Source organism: Struthio camelus, chromosome 10 (assembly GCF_040807025.1).
Source record: "Struthio camelus isolate bStrCam1 chromosome 10, bStrCam1.hap1, whole genome shotgun sequence".
Classification (NCBI taxonomy): Eukaryota; Metazoa; Chordata; class Aves; order Struthioniformes; family Struthionidae; genus Struthio; species Struthio camelus.
Genome location: NC_090951.1, coordinates 16,505,049 through 16,524,250, shown reverse-complemented (window position 1 = coordinate 16,524,250; position 19,202 = coordinate 16,505,049). Strand labels below are relative to the sequence as shown.

Genomic DNA, 19,202 nt, shown 5'->3' with positions numbered 1-19,202 from the left:
CTTGTTACTGATCATATAAGTGAGCACTGAAACTCCAGCGAAATCATTGCCTTTACAATCGGGATAAATTTGGGTCAGCTGTGAAAAGAATGCATGCTTCTTACTCTGTAGTGGTCATTTAATCTAAATTATATGTATTGAACTGTGTGCCCTCTTGATGGTAGCATATAGAATTGACTGGATTACATATTCGGTTATAAAGCTACAGCAAGGTTGACTTTGGCCTATTTAGGTTTTCTAATCTTGCCTCTTTAAGGCTAGTTATTTTCTTTGTAACCTCTGATTATTTTTCATTCCTTTTCAAATGCCTTCTTAGGTACTGACAGCCTTCTTGCCTCAGCCCTTCCAGAAGTGGAGTATTCTGGCAGCACTGCTTGAAATCATAGGATCTATGCATCTACGATATCTTTTCTAGGAACAAGCTCAGGATTAGTTTGCATATTCAGTCTTAGTGTTTTGATTTTTCTTTTAGCAATTATTTTTCTACAAAACTGTGTTAAAAGCTGACAGCATGTCCTGCCCCTTGGTCTCTACTGGCCTTACAGTCTTCCTGTTGCCAGGGGCTGGCTGGAATTCTTTTTTGTTATCTGAATCTCATTTTCTACCTATGCTTCTGATATGTTCTGCTATGTTTTGATAAGTCCTTTTTTAATTTGTTCTCTGCACCCATTGAGAATGTCCCTTCATTTAATATCATCTGAGGGGTACCTTAGTGGGATGGTAATCTTTTCGACTCATCACGTTGTATTAGTGATGATCTAAAGATAAGAGACAGGTTTTATAAGGAAGAATCGACATTACTTCACTAAATAAAATTTGTAATAACTTGTGCAGACCTCGGATATCCTTACCAATTGCTTCATTAACATCCAGTTGTACCACATCAGTGGCATTGTTCTGATTGCACGTGGTACCATCTTACCAAAAAGAGCAATTATGCCAATCTGCTCTGCTTTGAGGAAGACAGATTGTGGCCCCAGTGAACATACCGACAAAGCTCCTATCGATGTTGGGGAAACCAGGGCTTTGAATAGCAAATATAGAAAGTAAAAATGTGATGTATTCTTTCGTATCCATTTGAAACCTTCTGTTGATGGGGTTAGTTGGGTTTCTAACAGCCAGGGACAGTGCATCAGCAGCTAAAGAAATGTCCCAGGGCATGATCTCCCTGCGCTTTTTCCTGCGGTGATACAGCAGTGCTATATCACACAGCACAATGCAGAGCTGCCAAAGCAGGGTCTGGCCTTGTTAGCAAACCTTTGCTACAGTTCCAGCTGGTTTGAAAAAGTGCAGTTTCTCAGTCCCTGTGCCTAGGCTTGCTTTTACTCTTTCAAGAAAATATTAACGTTACTCCATGCTGCTTTTATAACAGCTTTTTAGGGTTGGGAGAGAGCTAGTTCTGATACCTTACTGCAAAAAGGGTGAGTAATTAGAAGTGTGAGTCTGATACAGCTGGATCAAAGTATGTTAAAATAAACAATTTTTAAAAAGAAAAAAAAGGAGCAACACTTTCCCCCCGCAACTCTCTCCCTGCTTCAGTTTAGGGGAAAGGTGTCTCTGACTCTACCTGCTCTGAGGCTACATTCAGCCTCTGCTTTGACTCTGCTCTGAGACTTGCTGACACTACTGATTCAACACTGTATCAAGACACTCCAACTGTGATCTGAGACCTAGAGCAGAGCGGGAGCATCTTGACACAGTGTCAAAACAGTAGTCGGAGCGCATGGACGCAGCACTCAGAGGCTTTTTTCTCCCAAATGAAAAGGAGCAGGATTATTTTCTTTTTTTTTCCTCTCTCCCCTTTGGTAATAATGGTAGCTTTCTATTAAAGGAGGGGAAAAAAAAAACAGTTCATTTGCAGGGAAAAAGGGTGGCGTGATTGTTCCTCCTCTTATGTGCTTGTTTGATAAAGCAATGTGACAGACAATGGCTTCACTGTGCAATGCACTTCACTAAAGCAAAGTTCTTTGGCTTTGGAGAAGTGGAAGGCTATATTTGGAAATTATTCTAATGTCATTCTCCAATTTAGGAATGAAAAGGAGTTAATCCTTTCAAGCTACTGCACATGTCAAGCATCTGTATCTGTGTGCATGTTTGTGTTTTGGAAAAGCGCTTTTGTACAATACCATTCATTTGATCTGAGTGATAATTTGGGACATAACATTGTTCACCACTATCCCCACAAAATTCAAACTATGGCTTTTGGTAAGAATACCTCTGGAAGCCAGACTTTGAGTGTTTACCAGTATGTATAAATAAAAACAATTAGTTCAATAGTCAGAATGTGGTAATGCCTGCTGAGACAGGTTTCTTTTCTGCAGATGAGATGGTCTTACAATGTTATGAGCTGTGACTTTATAACAGGTTGAACTCATTTATTTAAAAAATAAGAAGAATGTAGTTTAATTTGTTTTTCCTTGCTGGGTCACAGGTACCAAGGAATCAGCAAAACCATCTACTGAATGTTTTATGGATGGTGTTGTTTTTGCTGAATGTTAAATGAAAACAATCCATTAAAATAAAAAATGAAAATTCTTTTTGTTTCCTTTTCCTCTTGGGCCTTCCCAAAAGGAGGTCGACACCGACCCAGTTTGAAAAATACTTACCTAAGCCAATCATTACCCAGCATGTATTCCCTTGAGCAACTTGAGTGGGCATGATGCCATCTGAACAGATGGGCATTACTGTAGGCAACCAAGAGACCATGCATGTGAATCAAGTATGGGTGTTTACAGCATCATTTCCCTGATGAGAATGTCAAAATGGCAGTCCAGTCTGAGTCTTTGGCTCAGTTAAGTTGCATTTCACTAATTCAGCTCTAAGATGGACAACTTTACAAAATAAATAATTAACATCAAGTTGGGTGGTTGTGTTTTTACTTCATAGAACTGTGCAGAGTATTAGTGGATAATGGACTCATAGAAAATAATGTACCTGACTTCTGTCTGCACCAGGGAGGCTTGCTTTTTCAGTAAAATGAGGACAAAGAAGCCCCTAAATCTATATTAAGTATAGTGTAATAAACAGGCATGTGAATACTATAGATGCGCTTAGAACTGAAAGAAACCTTTTCACATCTTTTAAAAAGGCATCTTATTTCAGATTAAATACACAAACCGTATAAAACGAGACTTATATGAATGCTTTATTTGAATAACGTACCATACAGGCAAGTCAGCAGTACCGGTAAGGTCAGATCCTTAAACTTATGCATATTGAATTAAGACTTTATTCCTGTCCTGAAGAGAGATGCACATAAACATTATAGTGTTTTTGAGCCCAGCACTCAGTGCAACTCCTCTATCTGTTGAATGAAGGGATTTCTACTGAATTATCATTGGAAGTTATCTACCATCTGTTACAAAGAGAACTTTAAGGACAGGAATAAAGACTGGAATTTGAATATCAGATCAATGACTTCATCTCATCTCCTTTAACAAAGGAGACTGTTATACTTATCCTGGAAACTTAAAGTATGAGTCTCTGAAAATTTGTTATACTTCCCTTTTTCTTTTGATGATTGGTTCTATTTTCTTTGCACTTGAGTTCTGTGTATTTGTGTAATACTAATTGCATATGTAGTCTTCATTTTTAGATCTGATAATCTATGTAATTGGTTACTTACCAATGTGAAGGGCTAAGGAGACTAAATTTGAAGAACTGAGATAATGAACCAACAATATCAGGTATGAAGTACTTGAAAGCATTTTTTTTCTTCAGAAATAATGCAAGAGAATGCATCTTACTGATAATAAATTAAAACTTCTTGTATTTTGGATTTGAATTATTCCTGCTTTTTGAAAAATAATCTATTTTCTGTTTGGGAGATTTGTAGGAAGTATCTAGTGAGTTTTACATCTAGTCCTACCCTTATTTGGGGAATTCAGGCAAAAAAGGCAGCCTTTCCAGAACAGAAGATGAAAATGAAAATAAAAGTAGTGCTTTCCTAATGCTTGGTTGGAACAAAGAGTTTCTGGAGTGTCTTTTCTTCTATATCCAAAATATTTCAATAGTTTCCTCTTTCATTTCAAGCTATCAAAATCAACCTTTTTGTTTATCTTCTGTAATGTGTTATGATGGCTCTGACTTCTGCCATTAGACTTGCTAAAATGCTCTGTTACCTTGTATTTCATTTTCTAGGGAGAGTAATGTTTATTTTCTTGCCCGATGTCATGGTAACAGAAATACTTCCTTTATTTAACATACAAACTTAGACATAATATACAAGCAGGGCAGGTTGGAAATTGCTGTATGTCCCATGTGGAAAGACAGCACTAGCTTTCTGGGTGCCAGCACATACTCCCAGCTGTTGCTCTAGGGTCACAGATGCAGCTCACACTGAATCAGTTAAAAATGCAGTAGCTATGCTTGGGGACACAAGCTTAAATTTTCAGGGCCTGATTATTCTTATAGTTTCATACGTGCAATTCCCACTGAAGTCAGCAGAAGTAGTACAAGCAAACCTGACAGGATAATTTGGAGCCCAGAACTGCAAAGGATATAATCATATGTTTGATTTCTGTAGGTAATCAAGGTCTAATTCTTACCATCTCCATGAGATTAGGATTTACCATGGCTTTTAAGGATTTGAATGGATCCAAAAACATTAGGTTATTTGTAATATTTTATTTTCAAGGATCAGGGGAAGAGAAAGATCTGAAGTATATGAGCTCATGTTGGACAAGCCCAGAAAGAAGAGTGCGTTCTACAGTGTTCTAAAATTGAGCTAATAGTAATACAACGTATGTCATATTATGTAGAGAAAAGAAATGTGAGACCCTGAGGGATAAAGGCAAATTAATCAAAGGAATAGCTAATGGGATAGAAGGAGAACAGGGAATGATCTGTTTTTTTACAGAGCTCTATCAGTTCAGAGGGCCAGCATACAGACTGCTGGGATTCAAGGCCAACAACTCAACAGTTTTAGCCAAAAAGGGTGAAATTCAAGGCAATTTTTGTATATTTTACTTGTATGTCAGAGATGGACAATTTCTTTCACATGGGGAATACAGCCAATGGGGCTGGACCAGTATTGCCACACTTGCACAGTTCCTCAGCTTACCTGGTAAGGCTTCTGATAAATAGTTTGTGCTGCACTCCCACAACCGCCTAGGAGTCATATTCCCAGTTTAGTTGGCCTGCTGACTGATCAGCATCTTGGGCAAGTAAAACTGTCAAGCAGATAATTTTATTGTCAAGAATCTAACTCCTAGACCATTAGTAGGTGGCCTAAGAAGGAGACCAGTAAGATCTAGGTAAGCTGCCACTTGCTCCAGTAAGAAAACACAGGTTCTGTCAAGATACCTTTGATATGCTCCACAAATGTCATTTTTAACTCCATCTCATCTGTTTTCAGACTGATGGGAGCGAGGCATCTGCAGAAGAAACCGGAAGCAGGAGTGATTACATTGGAAGGTATGGCAGTTGTTTGAACTAATGAGGACCAAAATTATTATTTTGTTATAAGAACTAAAGGAGCTTTACTATAAAAAGGGCAGATGATGGATTCTGACAAAGCTACAATGTAATCTGAAAAATGGTGAACATGAAGATTTGCTGTGCTCTCCTTCTTGAAGCCCATAGCTTTGGGAAATGGTGGAGATGTAATCTTAGGAATCTTGAATTTCTTTGATAGCCTCAAATACACGAAATACTTTCAGAACACTTGGAGATGAAAGCCCTGTTTGTGGTAAGTGTTATTAATCAGTTAGAACTATTTATTATCTTTTCCTGTGATGACAGCAGAGGATTATGCTAGTGAAATAAAGTAAGTTTCTAACCGTTAATGCTGAAAAAAATTAGACTGAGGCCAAGAGTGTTTAAGGCCCAAGAGAAAAGTATGCCTAAAATGGACATCGTACAAGATGGCCACAAGAACGAGGGATAAATGGTAAGCTAAATAAAGAGTATATTACACTTTGTATTTTCTGGCGGATTGGGAGATCATGATCTGTATTCATTCTTATTTAAATGTCTGGCCACTCAAACAGTATGCCCCCATGTGACCTGGAATAGGAGGTATCTGACCAATACTCCTCTGGAAGCTCTTGAGGAAAATGAGAGCTCCAACCGGAACTTCTCGTTTTATCAAGCTTGATCACATTTGACTGCATTTAACTAAAAGCCTCCCCCCCCCTCCCCTCGTGCTGTATTTTGAGGCTTGCTGCACACCCCAGGGGTGATGTGGTTAACTGAACTGGTGTTGGGAGCGTGTGGTAGTGGAAGTGCGGGGCAGCCAGAAGAGGGGGATCACCGCCAGCTCCTCAGGCGGCCGGGCCCTGGCTGCTGCGCGCTCACAGGCTCGTCCGAAATCCGCTCAGGGGGAGAATGGAGTCACGGGAGACCCAGGCTTAATAGCAGGACTAATACGAGGCGACACGGCCCCAGGGCGCCGGGGAACGGCAGGACCCGTCTGGACGCGGGGCGGCCGGAGGAGGTGAGCCCGGGCCGGCCGCCCCGCCGGGCGGGGGGGCAGCCACCGAGCAGCGCCGGCCCCGCAGCGCCCCCGCGGCCGGGACCGGGCTCCGCGCGGCTGCGGCCCGGCAGAGCCCGGCCCCGGCGCGGGGCAGCGTTGCCGTGGGCGGCGGCCCGGGCGAGGAGCCGGCTGCGGCGCGTTTCCTCGGAAGGGCGGCGGCAGGGAGACGGCTCCGAGCAGCCCGTCAGGGGAAGTCCCGCGTAAGGACGAGTCTCGGGCGCAGATCCGAGGCGCTGCGGTGGCCTCCTCTCCCCGCGTTGCAGCCCCCATTGCTGTGGAGGAGCCTGCGTGGGTGGGAGCAGGCCCTCAGGCTTCCCGGGAAAAGGAACTTTTCCCCCTTTCCACGTTTCAGGGCCATGTGTGAAGCTCTTTTAGAAAAAAGCATTAGCCCTGCAAGTAGGTGACTGGAGAGGCTTTCAAAGGAAGCAACTGTTGGAGCGATCGCTGCCAGGCGGCCCTTTCCTCATAAGGCTGTAATGCAGACTCCTCTGACGAACCTCGCCTCTTCTGCACCCCGTTGGTTTGGGCACCCAAAAGCATTCGGTTTGTTTTTTGAGTAGCGTTTCCTAAATGAGTATTAGTGCAGGTAGCCACCTGTGTTAGTCACTTGACTGCATATTAGCTAATGGTTTGTTCGTTTAGCATTGTAATCGTTTGAACCGCTGTGATGTGGAGAATGTTTTAGGTTCAGATCATGGATCTGAATCCTGCGTTTTTATTTCTCCAAAATCTTAAAAAATAAAAAATAAAAAAAATTACCTCCTCTTGTCAGTCATGTTTCCATGTTTTCCAGGCTGGTTATGGCTGAAACTTGCTACAAACTTAATGTTAGTATTCTTACATGATTTGCTGACTTCATCACGTGGACATGTAATCAAACAGACTGAAGTCTTGTGTTAGCTGCTCTGCTTGTCAGGAGTATTGAGGAGTGAGCTGAATGGAGCTTGGGCTGTCATCTCCATTCAAGCGTCCTGAGGTCATAGCTGAAGCTTCTTGGTTGTAATAGGGACAGGCTTACCTTGACAGTAGCCAGCTCTGCCTAAGGAGGCCCACCCTGAGTTCAGTCCTATGTTATGTTGTCAGATAAATTAGTAACTGATAACTTTTTAACATAGTAAATAATGTACAGCTATACTTTCACTTTCCCACTTCTTGGTAGGGAAGCAACTAAAGATGAGGTTTTTGGCATCAAAACATCAAATATTAATTTGAGTAGATGCCATACCCATCAACTACATGTGGAAAAGATAGCTGGTACTTGAGAAATACAGAAAGAACTGAATTCAGAGGAGGGGTCTGAAAGATGATGACGACCATGCTTGGCTTAGAAAAACAGGAGCATAAGCCAAAAGCAGAAGAGGTTGGAAAGAGTGGTAAGGACTAGTTTGGTAGAGACCAAGGTAGGAAAAATGGAGAGTGAGAGAGAACTTGGATTCAGAGATGATCATAAAAAGCGATAGTTTTTCACAGTTTACATAGGGCAGTTCTTAAAATACTATTACAAAATTGCTAAATGTTGGGAAAAAATATTAAAAAAAAAAAAAAAGGTGAGTAGAGGAGACCAATTTGCATATCAGGGAGAGTACTAAATGAAGTATGGCAAAAAAGGCAGTCATATGGATGGAGAGTAAGTAGGTTGATGTTAGCTTAGTGAACTGAAAGTAATGGTGGGATATGCAGAAAGAGGTGTCAAGGATACAAAGATAGACCGAGAGATGTGAGATCAGGAATCAATAAATCAAATCTGTTATATAATCTTGAGAATACCTAAGTCATTTCAATAACTAGCACAGATGAAGGAGAGTAAGCAAAAAAATTTAAGCACTATCTGCAAGTTCCAGGAGGAGAAAAAGAAAAGCTTACTAGAGGAAAAGCCAAACAGACTGTCAGAGTGAGAATAAGAGACTTGCTGCGCTGAGAAGATAAGGATTTATGTTAAAAAGACTGAGGAAAATGAGTTTAGTGAGGAGGCTGCAGGATCTGGCCAAGAGGTGATCTTTCGAGGCAGAGCTAGTAGAAGTTTGCATAATATGGGCAGGGCAGAGGTTTAAAACATGGAACATTTAGGCCACAAATTAGCTTTGATGCAGTTTGGCAGTTAAGTACTAAAAGTGGGTCCTAGCCGTATGTGGAATATATATATATGTATATATTCTATGTTTAAAAGTGTCTGAGATATGTATGATTTTAACAGAGGTGAATTCTGAAGGGTTAATCTGTTTCGGCTAATTTAAAGCATCTATTTTAAATGTAAAGGTCATGTTTATGAAAGGACATTAGGGGGTATGTTTTTGGCTCAGCGAGCATGGATTGAGCTGCATGACTTCCATTAATGTTAATGGGAGTTGCCTATTAAATCTATGGTAATTTTTCTAAAATAAAATAAAAATTCTTTAAATGTGCTTGTATAGTGGTAAACCTTTCTTAGCTAATCTTGAACAAGGGGCAGAGGTTCAGAGAGGCAAATAAGTTGTATATGGAATTTTGTCGAGGTACCAGAGCCGTGCTTCAGGCCATCTCTGATTCTCTTGGAGACGGTACCGCCTAAACTCCTGCGCTGTTGCAGTGGCGGGGCCTGCAGCTCTGTTACTGGGCATTTGGCTTCAGCATGTGGTTTGTACTGTAGCTGTTACAGCTTATCCAGTAAATTTAGGTTCCTGTTAGAGACTTATTCCTTCAGGGAGCTATATATGTAGCAGATGTTTGCAGTGACACAAAACAGCCTTTCAAAAGAAGCCAGCATTTTTTCAGTCAACCCAAATACATTCCTAGGTTAGAATGGAAAAGTAAACCAACTGAAGATACGTGCACGCTTGTAACTTGAATTTCTGGCACAAATATATATATATATATATACATATGTGTGTGTGTATAAAATATGTATTTTCTTTGTGTCGGACAGCTAGTTTTCATCATGATGTCTAGATGTGCTTATCGCATGCTAGTTCTGCTGTTGGCACAGGTTTTGATTCTTGGTTGGTGGTAGTTTGTATTTGGTCATTGGTCTTTCACTGAGGTAATTCTGGTCGTCTAGTAACAGTCCTTGATACTAGCTGCCGTGCATGTGACTATATGACTTAAGTCTTCTATAATAGGAGAGAGTTTTTTTTCCTCATTTTAAGTGAGAACAGTGATACAAACAGTTGATCTAAATTGTACGTATTGGTCAAAAGACAGCACAGAGCTTCTCCCCAAGTAGAAAACACCACATTTGTACTTTTTTGCATTTATAACTAGAGAATAAGACCAAGCCTTTAAAATCAGGAAGCAGTGATATGTTGTTTTTGTAGCAGTTATAAGTCTGATTGTTTCAGAGTAGAGGTTGTACAGAAGTAGACAAATAAGTACAAGCCAAAAGTGCTATTTTGTGAATTTTTGCAGATGTTTTCAGTGTCACTGAAAATTGATTTAGTGCTGCTATTAAGTATAAAGTGTAAAATGGAACCAGTGTTTGGAAAATGCAATTTGTCCTGTAAGGAGAGGAATTAGAAAAGATGTTTCAGTGGCAGATAGCAAGTAAAGAGTGTTAATACTGCGCTTAGCTGTGATTCAGTTTGCAGATACTGGCTCTACAAACAGATGTGTTTAGACAGAGCTGTACATTTGTACTTGAGTTCCACCTCACTCAGTGTTAAGTGCAGGTTCCTGGTAGAAGGGGCTGATCTGCTTGTTTCTGCTCCTGTTCGGCTCATTTGTTTGCCTTGCCTGTACCTTTGCATAAAATCTAGGGATGGTGTGGCTGCAGGAGGGAGGTGGATTGGTGCAGCAAGCAGACTTGGTGGAAAACTGACCTCTACCAAACGAAACAGAAATATAGTCTTCTATATCACGCTGGCGAACTGAACTGATTCAAATAATGTTTGCACAGGGTCCATGTCCCATGGCAAGGGAGGCGCTGGAAATCCACAGCGGGTTGTGGGAAGAAAGTATGGGAATAGGACCCCTCTCCCCTTTCGCAATCTACAATTATACCAGATTAATTATAGTAGGACATCTTTTTCTCACTCTTAAGGCAACTGAATACATGAGAGAGATCAGTGTGACTTCATCCACGTTTAGCAGTGCACACACGACACGCTAGTTGGAGCCTCCAGTAGAGGCTTTTTGGAACCAAGTTTGAGGCTGAATTTGCTTTCAGTCTGTGTGTTACTGTGTATAAAAAGAAAAACAAATGATGTGAGAAATTATCTACAAAACTGATAGACCAATAAGCAATTGGTTTGCATTTTTAGTGCACTAAATCTGCTTGTACTACTTAGATCGTGCCAAGTAGAAAAAATTCAAGTGTAACCAGCTGATACAAAACTCTCTTGGTCTGTAACAAGTTGATCTTCACTGGTATATGAATATGTGAAGAAGTGGAGCCTGACTTTCTTCACCTAGCTTGTATGTGTGTCAGAATCTAGGCTGCTGTTGGAGAGCTAAGACCTGCTAAGATCTTTTGCATTGCGTAAGAAGGCGTTAAAGCTATATACTTTAGGTCATTTTCAAGTGGCAGAGAACTGGTGCTGTCACCAGCATCTTATCTTGGAATCCTTTTCTGTATGCTCTTATGCTCCTTGTTTAAGTTATTTCTTTTTAAATTACCTCTGAATTATTATTCCAGATTTCGGGGTGTGTGTGGGGGGGGACCTTCATGATTCAGGAGAGGCCTGATGCTGTCACCTTGTTCATGCTGATTTCTTCTTTAGGAGAATAGAAGTGCTGATGCAGTAGACAGCTAGTGATGCTGTCTGTAAGAGCAAGGGTGGAATCTCTCTACTCTGATGCTTCTGAGTCCTATCCGAAGCCTCTCCTGCGTTAATTGCTTAAACTCTCAACACTTGTTGCTCAAAAGCAATCTGTGATAAGCACACTTAAAGATTCTCTTCTTCCATCTCTTGTGTGGTTTTTATTCTTTCCCTTCATATAGTGAAACGCTAACAATGGTTTCGTTGTATATTAGGAGGTAGCGTTTCACAAACAAAAATAACGTGTAGTTCGGTATGAGTTTCTTATTTCTATCTTTTCTCCTTCAAATGTTTCAGGCTTATTTAACATGCTTCCTGACACAGCTGTTTTCCTGAAACTTTTTTTGCTGTGGTCCTGCTGCTTTACATGTGTTTTTTAAAATAGTTCCAACTGTTTACTTTCTGTAATTCATGTTGGACAATGAGACATACTTGTATTTCAGCTACCTTCTTGCAAATGCTAACTTTTCTAGAACGCAAGCATATTCTCTCCTCATTTCAGCTTAGGTCTAGAAAGCCCCACAATTAACAACCGTTCTTCCCCTCCAAAGCTGTGATCTTCAAAGTAAAAGTTGAGGAACACACGTGGGCTTTTTATGAGGTTTTTGGCCCAACATTGATTAAAGAGCTACATATTTTTCCAGTATTGAAAAGAGTAGTGAAGAGGAATACAGTCTGGAGTTTTAGTACTCTTGTTTTAATTCTGCATAGCTGTATTATTTCTCCTGGCACGCTCCAGTTATCTACGAAGAAAATCATGACTGTTTGAAGTCCAGGAGACAAGTCAAATGCCTGGTGCTTCTCCATTAAAAAGAAATTAATAGGTGGAGAATCAACCAAATATTAAGTTCCTTTTAATGATGATAACGTCGTTCAGACTTTCAGTTGTTTTGGATGACCCTGAGCCCTTTTTAAAATAACTTTTTAATTAATTTTCTTTGGAACCTTTGACAGGGCTGTTTCATGAGCATTCTTAATGCTACTTTATGATTTCCTTCTTGTGCAGTATTACAACTTATTTTTTTTTCTAGCCCTGTGTTACATGTTTGCCCTTCAGGCTGCACAGATTATAAAATGAGATTTCTCTGCTTCTGGCCACTGATCTGCTGTCTCTTTTCTGTCCTCTAATCTGCAGTCCTTTTTGTACTTTGATTCCTCATGTTCTTGGGTGGCCTTTCTTATCCCTCTCTTTTGGATTTTGTGTTTTCTCTAGCTTTTCCGAGGCTGCTTTCTCCATGTTCATTGTCTGTTTGGCATCAGCATGATCTGTAGTTTCGCGCTTTCTTCCTTTCATCCTTCACAAGATCTCTGCTGCATATGGTGGCCACCTTTCTTTAAAACTGCCTCAGCAAAAGCTCTTTCAAAAACTTAAGCAATCTACCATCTACCTTCTTGCCTGTTCTTATCTTCAGTGTTCCCTTCCCACTATGCTCCTAGTTTGAGATCTGTCAACTCTGCGTGATTAAATCAGTGTAAATAGGCTTGGCAAGCAGTTTTGGGTTCTTATATGTTGGCTCTCCCTGGGTCCTCAGATTTTTTTTTTTTCCTCTCTCTGCTAGAAAACTGCTCTTTTCTCTCTCTCGGCACCATCTCTTGAGTACGGTCTCTTTCTCTGCTTTTCTGTCTTTGTCTGTTGTCTCCAGGGCCTCTACTGTCACATCATACAGTTCTTCCATCATATCTGGCATTTCTGACCTGATCTTCCTCTCCAGCTTGCCTGCATTTTCTCATTAGTTATAGGCATCCCCTACTGATTCTGTCAGACTCTTTTTTTTTCTTTTCTTTTCTTTTTTAGCATTTCCTACAGCTTTCCTAATTTTCTTTTTCCTGTGACTTTTAAAAATGTCCTCTAACAATGAGAATGAGCTGGTGGGGTTTTTGTGCTAGCTTGCTTGCTTTTTTCCTCTTTTTTGCATGTTAACTTCCTGGAGCTGTTCTGAACAACCTTCAGTCCATCATGTTTGTACTACTTAACGCCAGTACCATGTATTTTTCTAAAACTGCTGAGGAATGTCAAGCTTGGTAGCATGTTGGCTTGCCTTTACAAAGTGTGATTTAACATGTTAAAGTTATCTGATGGCACCTTGATGCAATTTTTACGTCTTTTCATGTATGTTTCACTAACAGTTTTTGCTGTCAGCACGTTGCCTCCAACTTCCAGCTGCACAGCTTTAGCCATCTTCACCTAATGACATTCTCTTTCCTCAGGCCAAATTTCCCGGGAGATTTTGTCATGTGACATAATCTTCTGTAAACTAAAGTGCTGAAATCTCTTAGCAAAATGAGCTCATCAGGCTTCAGTACTTGGTGACCTCACTGTGAAACCGCCTTTGAAATGTATTTTATGTGTCCAGATTGTCTAGGTAATTTTATTAGTATCATTCTCATGGTAGCCAAGCCGGTAGAATGTCTTATTATCACAGTGCCTGAATTAAATTCAAGCTAATTTATTAGATGGTACTCTGTTGGTGATGTGGGTTCCACATAACACTCTTGTTTCATAAACTTGTCTCTTCATTCTTAATCTGAGCCATATTTTATGGAGAAATTAGATAGTATTTCTTCTCTTTAACACCCTTGTTTTTTAAATGATGTATACACAAAATATGTGTAAAATTATATGATATTTGTTATGAACTGTCATAAAAGTAGGAGAATTGTCATTATCTTTTGTCAAAATAGATCTTGAAGTTAATGTTTCACTCTTGACATTGCCATGCAACTTGTTACAAATCTGTGTTGTTATTGGAAAATGGGACAGTGAATTGTTAACATAACACAGGGGTGAGCATGGTATAAATTCCTGAATAGTGAGATTGAGCAATTGACTATTTGTCATGCCAACAGAAAAACAAAGCAGTTAATATAGCACACTTGTATGGTTTTATTGAGCTTTCTTTTTAAATGTGCAGCCCCTCTATTTCCTGAAAGGCGATGGACTGTTTCAAGCTAGAAGTGTTATTTTGCCTAGCTTAAAACCCCAAATAATAACCCTGGATGAGGGAGGCTGGAATAATTATAACACTTGTAGTATTGAGATCGATAGATAGATATTTAACTTGGTTTGTTGATTATAGTAGGGTGAAAGGAGATTTAGCTTCTGTTGCCAGTTGTGCTCCAAGTGTGTTTTGTGACTTTGGATTTATTTGCCTCCTTCCCTGTAATGTGAACGGTATAAATCTGGAAGCTTGATTTTTCAGTGGTTTTGCGACTTTTCCTCATGACAACTAACAGAACCAACGCACAGTAATGTTGTCTTCACAAATAGTCGTCTTCATTTCTCATGCAACGTGATAACCTCAAGTCCCTCCTAAAGTATTAATGGTGGAGTTTCTTGATGAAAGAACTTTGTAACGTTACAAGAAGTTGTAACATCCTCTCCATCCTCCCACCTGCTCCGCATTCTTGGGGACAGCTCAGCAGAGCAGACTTATTAGCAGGTGGAGTACTTCAACCAAAACATCTGAAATTTAGCAGTTGTAGGCAGTGGAATTCAGGATCTTAGAATGGAAAGCATTTGATGATTTTAATTTTTAGGCTTGGCTACTGAGTTTTTATAACAGCATTTGCTTTAGGGGACAAAAACATCAGTTCAGGGGAAACTACTGAGAGTGTCTCTTTACCAAATCATAGAAATCAGCCTGCCTCCCCAACTAGCAAGAGCTGTTCGGCACTTCTGGAATGACAACAGTAACTTAGAATGTGAGACCACAGTGAAATACAGATCAAATCACTGGGGATAAGCAATGACTCCCTAGCACTGTGCAAGCCTATACCTTAAAGGAATAACATTAAGAATAGAGAAAACTTGTGCTGCAGGGGACGAGCCCCAGGAAGGATTGCGCCAAGGAGCAGAGGTGGCGTTGCCTTTTGTGCTCGCTATAGGACATCCAGTTTTCCAGGATGATGCAAAAGGTCATAGGGGACCTATGTTCAGTTCTAGTCCTGGAGTCCCAGGGAGGAAGAGTTGTCCTATTGTTAGCATGCCAGCTGCAATCTAGTCTGTTAGGTATAACCACCTTATCCTCACAATTATCATAAAAATGTGTTATTACCTAACTTTATGTAGCAATTTCAGTTCCTTGTAGTTGTTTGTAGCAACAATTCTACTTGAGATTGTTCCGCACCAGTTCTTTGTCACAAGAACAATCTATTTTTGAAATTGATTTTTTTTGATACCTTTATTTTTTCTATTCACTACAGTCTGGTTATTTCACAAATCCTGAAAGGAGTGAGAGTCTGCCATTAGGTTTCCTTTCTCTCTTTTTAGTTTTTCTTTCTTTTTTTTTCCCTCCAACAGAAATTATTTCCTACCTTCTGTTGAAAAGTATATAGTAATTTCTGTAGGAGTGTGTTTCTATACTTTTCAAAATCCAGGATCCTGATGTAGCTGTATGGGCAATATGAAAGTGTCCCATCCTGATAGTATTTATGTGGTCAATGTTACTTGGCTACCATTCAGTTGGTGTAATAAAGTTAGTTTTTCTTCTAGAATCAGGAAATCACTGGTTATGTTAGCTGTCAGAACGCCCTCGGTTTGTTGGATTCTACTGTGAAGACCCTAAAGACAGTCCCTTAGTTGCAGATGATGAAAGGGAGTGGTTTCCTGCTCACACGAAGGGAGGCAAAAATCTCTCAGTTCTCCTGGTTGGGCTCGTTGCTCCTTATGTTCTCACTGCCAAGATACCAGTTTTTCCCATGTAGGCCACAGCTTGAAGAAGAGTGGGTGGAGCTGGGATGCCTCTTCTGCTTTATAGACCATGTAAATTCCCTTTTGAAATAAGGAGCTCTGTAGTGCTTACTAAATTCTTCAAGAGGAGATATCTTCATCCTGTTGTGAAAGGAGGAGAAGGCTTACATGCAGTGCTGTGGAGTAAGTATGAGGTGAAAGTAAGGCAATCTTTTCAATAACAGCTTGTTCACTAATTCCATATATTTCTAAGACACGGCTGTCTATTGGAGTATATTCATTTCTTTCACAAGTGGTACAGTTTTTTTAATATTAAAATAATTCTATTCATTTACTAAAAGAAATATAAAGAAGAAATAAATGCTTTAACCATCAATTGTCACATGCAAATCCTTGATTTGTTAAAAGAACCATGTAGAGAGGAAGCATTTTATCTTAATCTCACTGAGTTCTGTTAGGCAGAAAAGAACCATGACTTTTGCGGTGCAGAAGTCCACAGATCTGGCTCTGTGATGAGTATCTCCCATGGAGATCTTGCTCAAGGTTGGAAAAGCCCACACACTGAATCAATAGGGTCCAATTATTAGTTCTTCTCTCTTCCCCCCACTACAGTGTGACTTGTGTGTGTGTGCATATGCACACCATTTCAGGCGCAGTCTCTAGTCAGATATACACTCCTGGCTGAGAGGAAGGCTGGAGCTTTTAACTTAGAGAGTTCTGTTACTTGTGGGATTATGTTTTGGTTTAAAAAAAAAAAAAACCACCAGCTTTCACTGTGACCTATGACTGTAGAATACACAGCTGTTACTACATTTTCAAACAAGGTATTTTCAATGATAACTCTTGCTTTAGTAGATATACAAACATTCATGAAAAACCAAAACCAAATAAAACCCCCCTATCCCCATCAAAACAAACATGATATGTGGCATAGCCACTTAGTCATCTTTAAGTAGTCCAGTTCATTTTCCACTTCACACATTCACTTAACAACAATACAGGTATGTGTATTTCTGTAAGTTTTTAGGCTGTGCTGGTTACAGAATACTTTTTTGAGGAGGCCTGCAACAAAGAGGCACGTGGTACACTTGTGGAGTACGCTTCCAGCAAACAGAGTTCTCCTGCTCTCTTCCACTCACTGGACTCTGGTAAATCTAACATCACCCTATTTGTTGCTGATATGGATTTATATAATTTTTTTTCTTAATGTGTAGTTATACCGAGATATTGTTGCCCTTCTGCTTTTGTCAAATAACATTTTTTTTTAATTCTAAGTAAATAGAATTCTATTGCATGCACTAGAAGGTCAATGAAAACAGTGCTGAATATATTTTAAAACCTTTAAACTCATGTTTATTAATTTAATCCAAGTATCCAAGGTTAAAAGGAAAAGGCTTGCTTGTATCTCTGCTGTGTCTACTGTTACTCAGTAGAAAACTATTTAGAATATACTATGTAACTTGGTGGCAAGAAACATTTGTTTTATCTTTAACAACTCTCAGAAACATTGCATATAGTTCAAGAATGTTGCTGTTAGCCAAACCTCCCTAGTTTCAGACATTGAATGTTTATAGGATCGTGTCTGTCAAACAATTCTCTTCATTTGAGTTTACTGTTGAGAAGGTCAGAGGGTAAAGAGTGCCCGTGATTACTGGTAGTGGACTGTGATTGTGGAGTTTTGGCTTGTTTCTGCTGCAGTTTTCCAAGAAGACCTTAAACGAGAGGGTTAACCTTTCTCTTGGGCTTTTTAGAAGCATTTGGGTTAGCTTTGGGTATGAACAAGCCTTGGGAAGATCTTCCCAGCAAGACAGTTGCCCATGCTTCCAGATACATACCCTATTCTTTTCTAAATTGAAATGCTTTAACTTTAAATTTTCTGTTTGCTAATGGAAAATGTTTTTGTCCTCCTGTGAGAATGGTAGGAAAGACATTTTGAGAAATTACTGGAATTAAAGTGATTTAGCTAGCACCTTAATTGCAAAATGCTCAAATTTGAGGTTATGTTTCTTTAGGCGTTATGCCCGTTTTGTTGGCTAGCTTAGGTTTCAGGTTTCTTATAAAATGACTTCTGGAGGTAGAAGTGATACATCTGTTATTGCACACCTATTATGGGCTGTAACACAAATTTTAGCAATGAGGGCTGATCATCTTCATTGTACTGATACTTTCAAAATTTGCAGAAGGGTTTTGTGGGGCTACTACTTTGGATGTTCTTCTTTACTATTTTGACAGAGGCTTTATAAATAAATATAGGAATGCGTTATCAAATTCAAAATTCTGGATGTGTTTACTGGAATTCTGTTTAGAGCAAGGTAGCAGAAGTCGAAAGCAGCAGAAGTCCTTAGCAGTGCTGGGCCTATACAGCCTCTGGGAGCTGGAGAATGAAGTTCAGAGGACTCCATTTGATCAGTGTCTGTACGTTAGGGATGTGCCACAACACTGGTTTGGCTGCCAGGAGGAAGGAGGACCACAGCAAAGAGGAGCAACGAGAGACAGTATAGCCTTCCATCGGAAAATTCGTGTCTGTCACAGCTCTGGGGGAGTATGCTTTGTGTGTGTATGGGAATTTAGCTTTACATTTGAAATTACTCATACTTGCCTTGTAAGGAGAACTTAAAGTCATGCTGCACAGTGAGAACAGGCTGCATGCACCATAGCAAAGTGGCTACCAGAGGAACTTTTGGGGATAATTGTTAAGTAATATAGCAATTAACATGTTTTTCCTGCTGATGTGGGGGATGTGGCTGAGGAAAAGGAGCTCAAGTACAGTTTCCTTATGTCTTATTCTTGCTTAGTTGCCCTGTCAATCCTTATCAGCAGCAGTGAATGGCTGCTACTGAAAATTAAAGCAGTCTTTAGGTTACTGCCTTGTATGATGAGGGCACAGTCATTTGCACAGTACTTTCCAGGTTGTACCGCTTGCTCTTTATCACATCCCAAGTAATTGGACTTGTAATTCAGAGCTGTGTGTTACAATTTACATTTTCTGTTTGCCTTCTGCAGCTCATTAACTGAAGTGATAAAAAATAAAACATTACCACCTAAACTGAAGTGTAATGTTTGTAATGCAAACAGAAGGAGAGTATTTGAAGTAAATATAATTGGTTTTATTGTGTGGTTTTCTTAGTTTCTTTAACATTTTATCAATATATTTTTAATAAAAAATATTAAGCTGAGTTAGTTCAGGTCTTACAGTGTCTCTTAAGTTGGTTAGACAGAAAATAGGTTTGAACATGTCCTATTTATTCTTTTATGCGCCCTGTCATAGGGGCTGTGGAGTATCATTTTCAATCCTCTTTTTGAGCTT

The 19,202-nt window shown here is 39.8% G+C and overlaps 1 long non-coding RNA gene across 1 annotated transcript in view; it reads left to right on the top strand.

The window, feature by feature from the left end:
• The first annotated feature begins 3,553 nt into the window (after nucleotides 1-3,553).
• LOC138068413 (uncharacterized) overlaps nucleotides 3,554-19,202 on the top strand; it is a 36,236-nt gene continuing 20,587 nt past the window's right edge. The window contains exons 1-2 of the long non-coding RNA XR_011143230.1: nucleotides 3,554-3,686; nucleotides 5,357-5,415. This is a non-coding gene — a long non-coding RNA (uncharacterized lncRNA). The remainder of the gene's footprint in view (nucleotides 3,687-5,356; nucleotides 5,416-19,202) is intronic.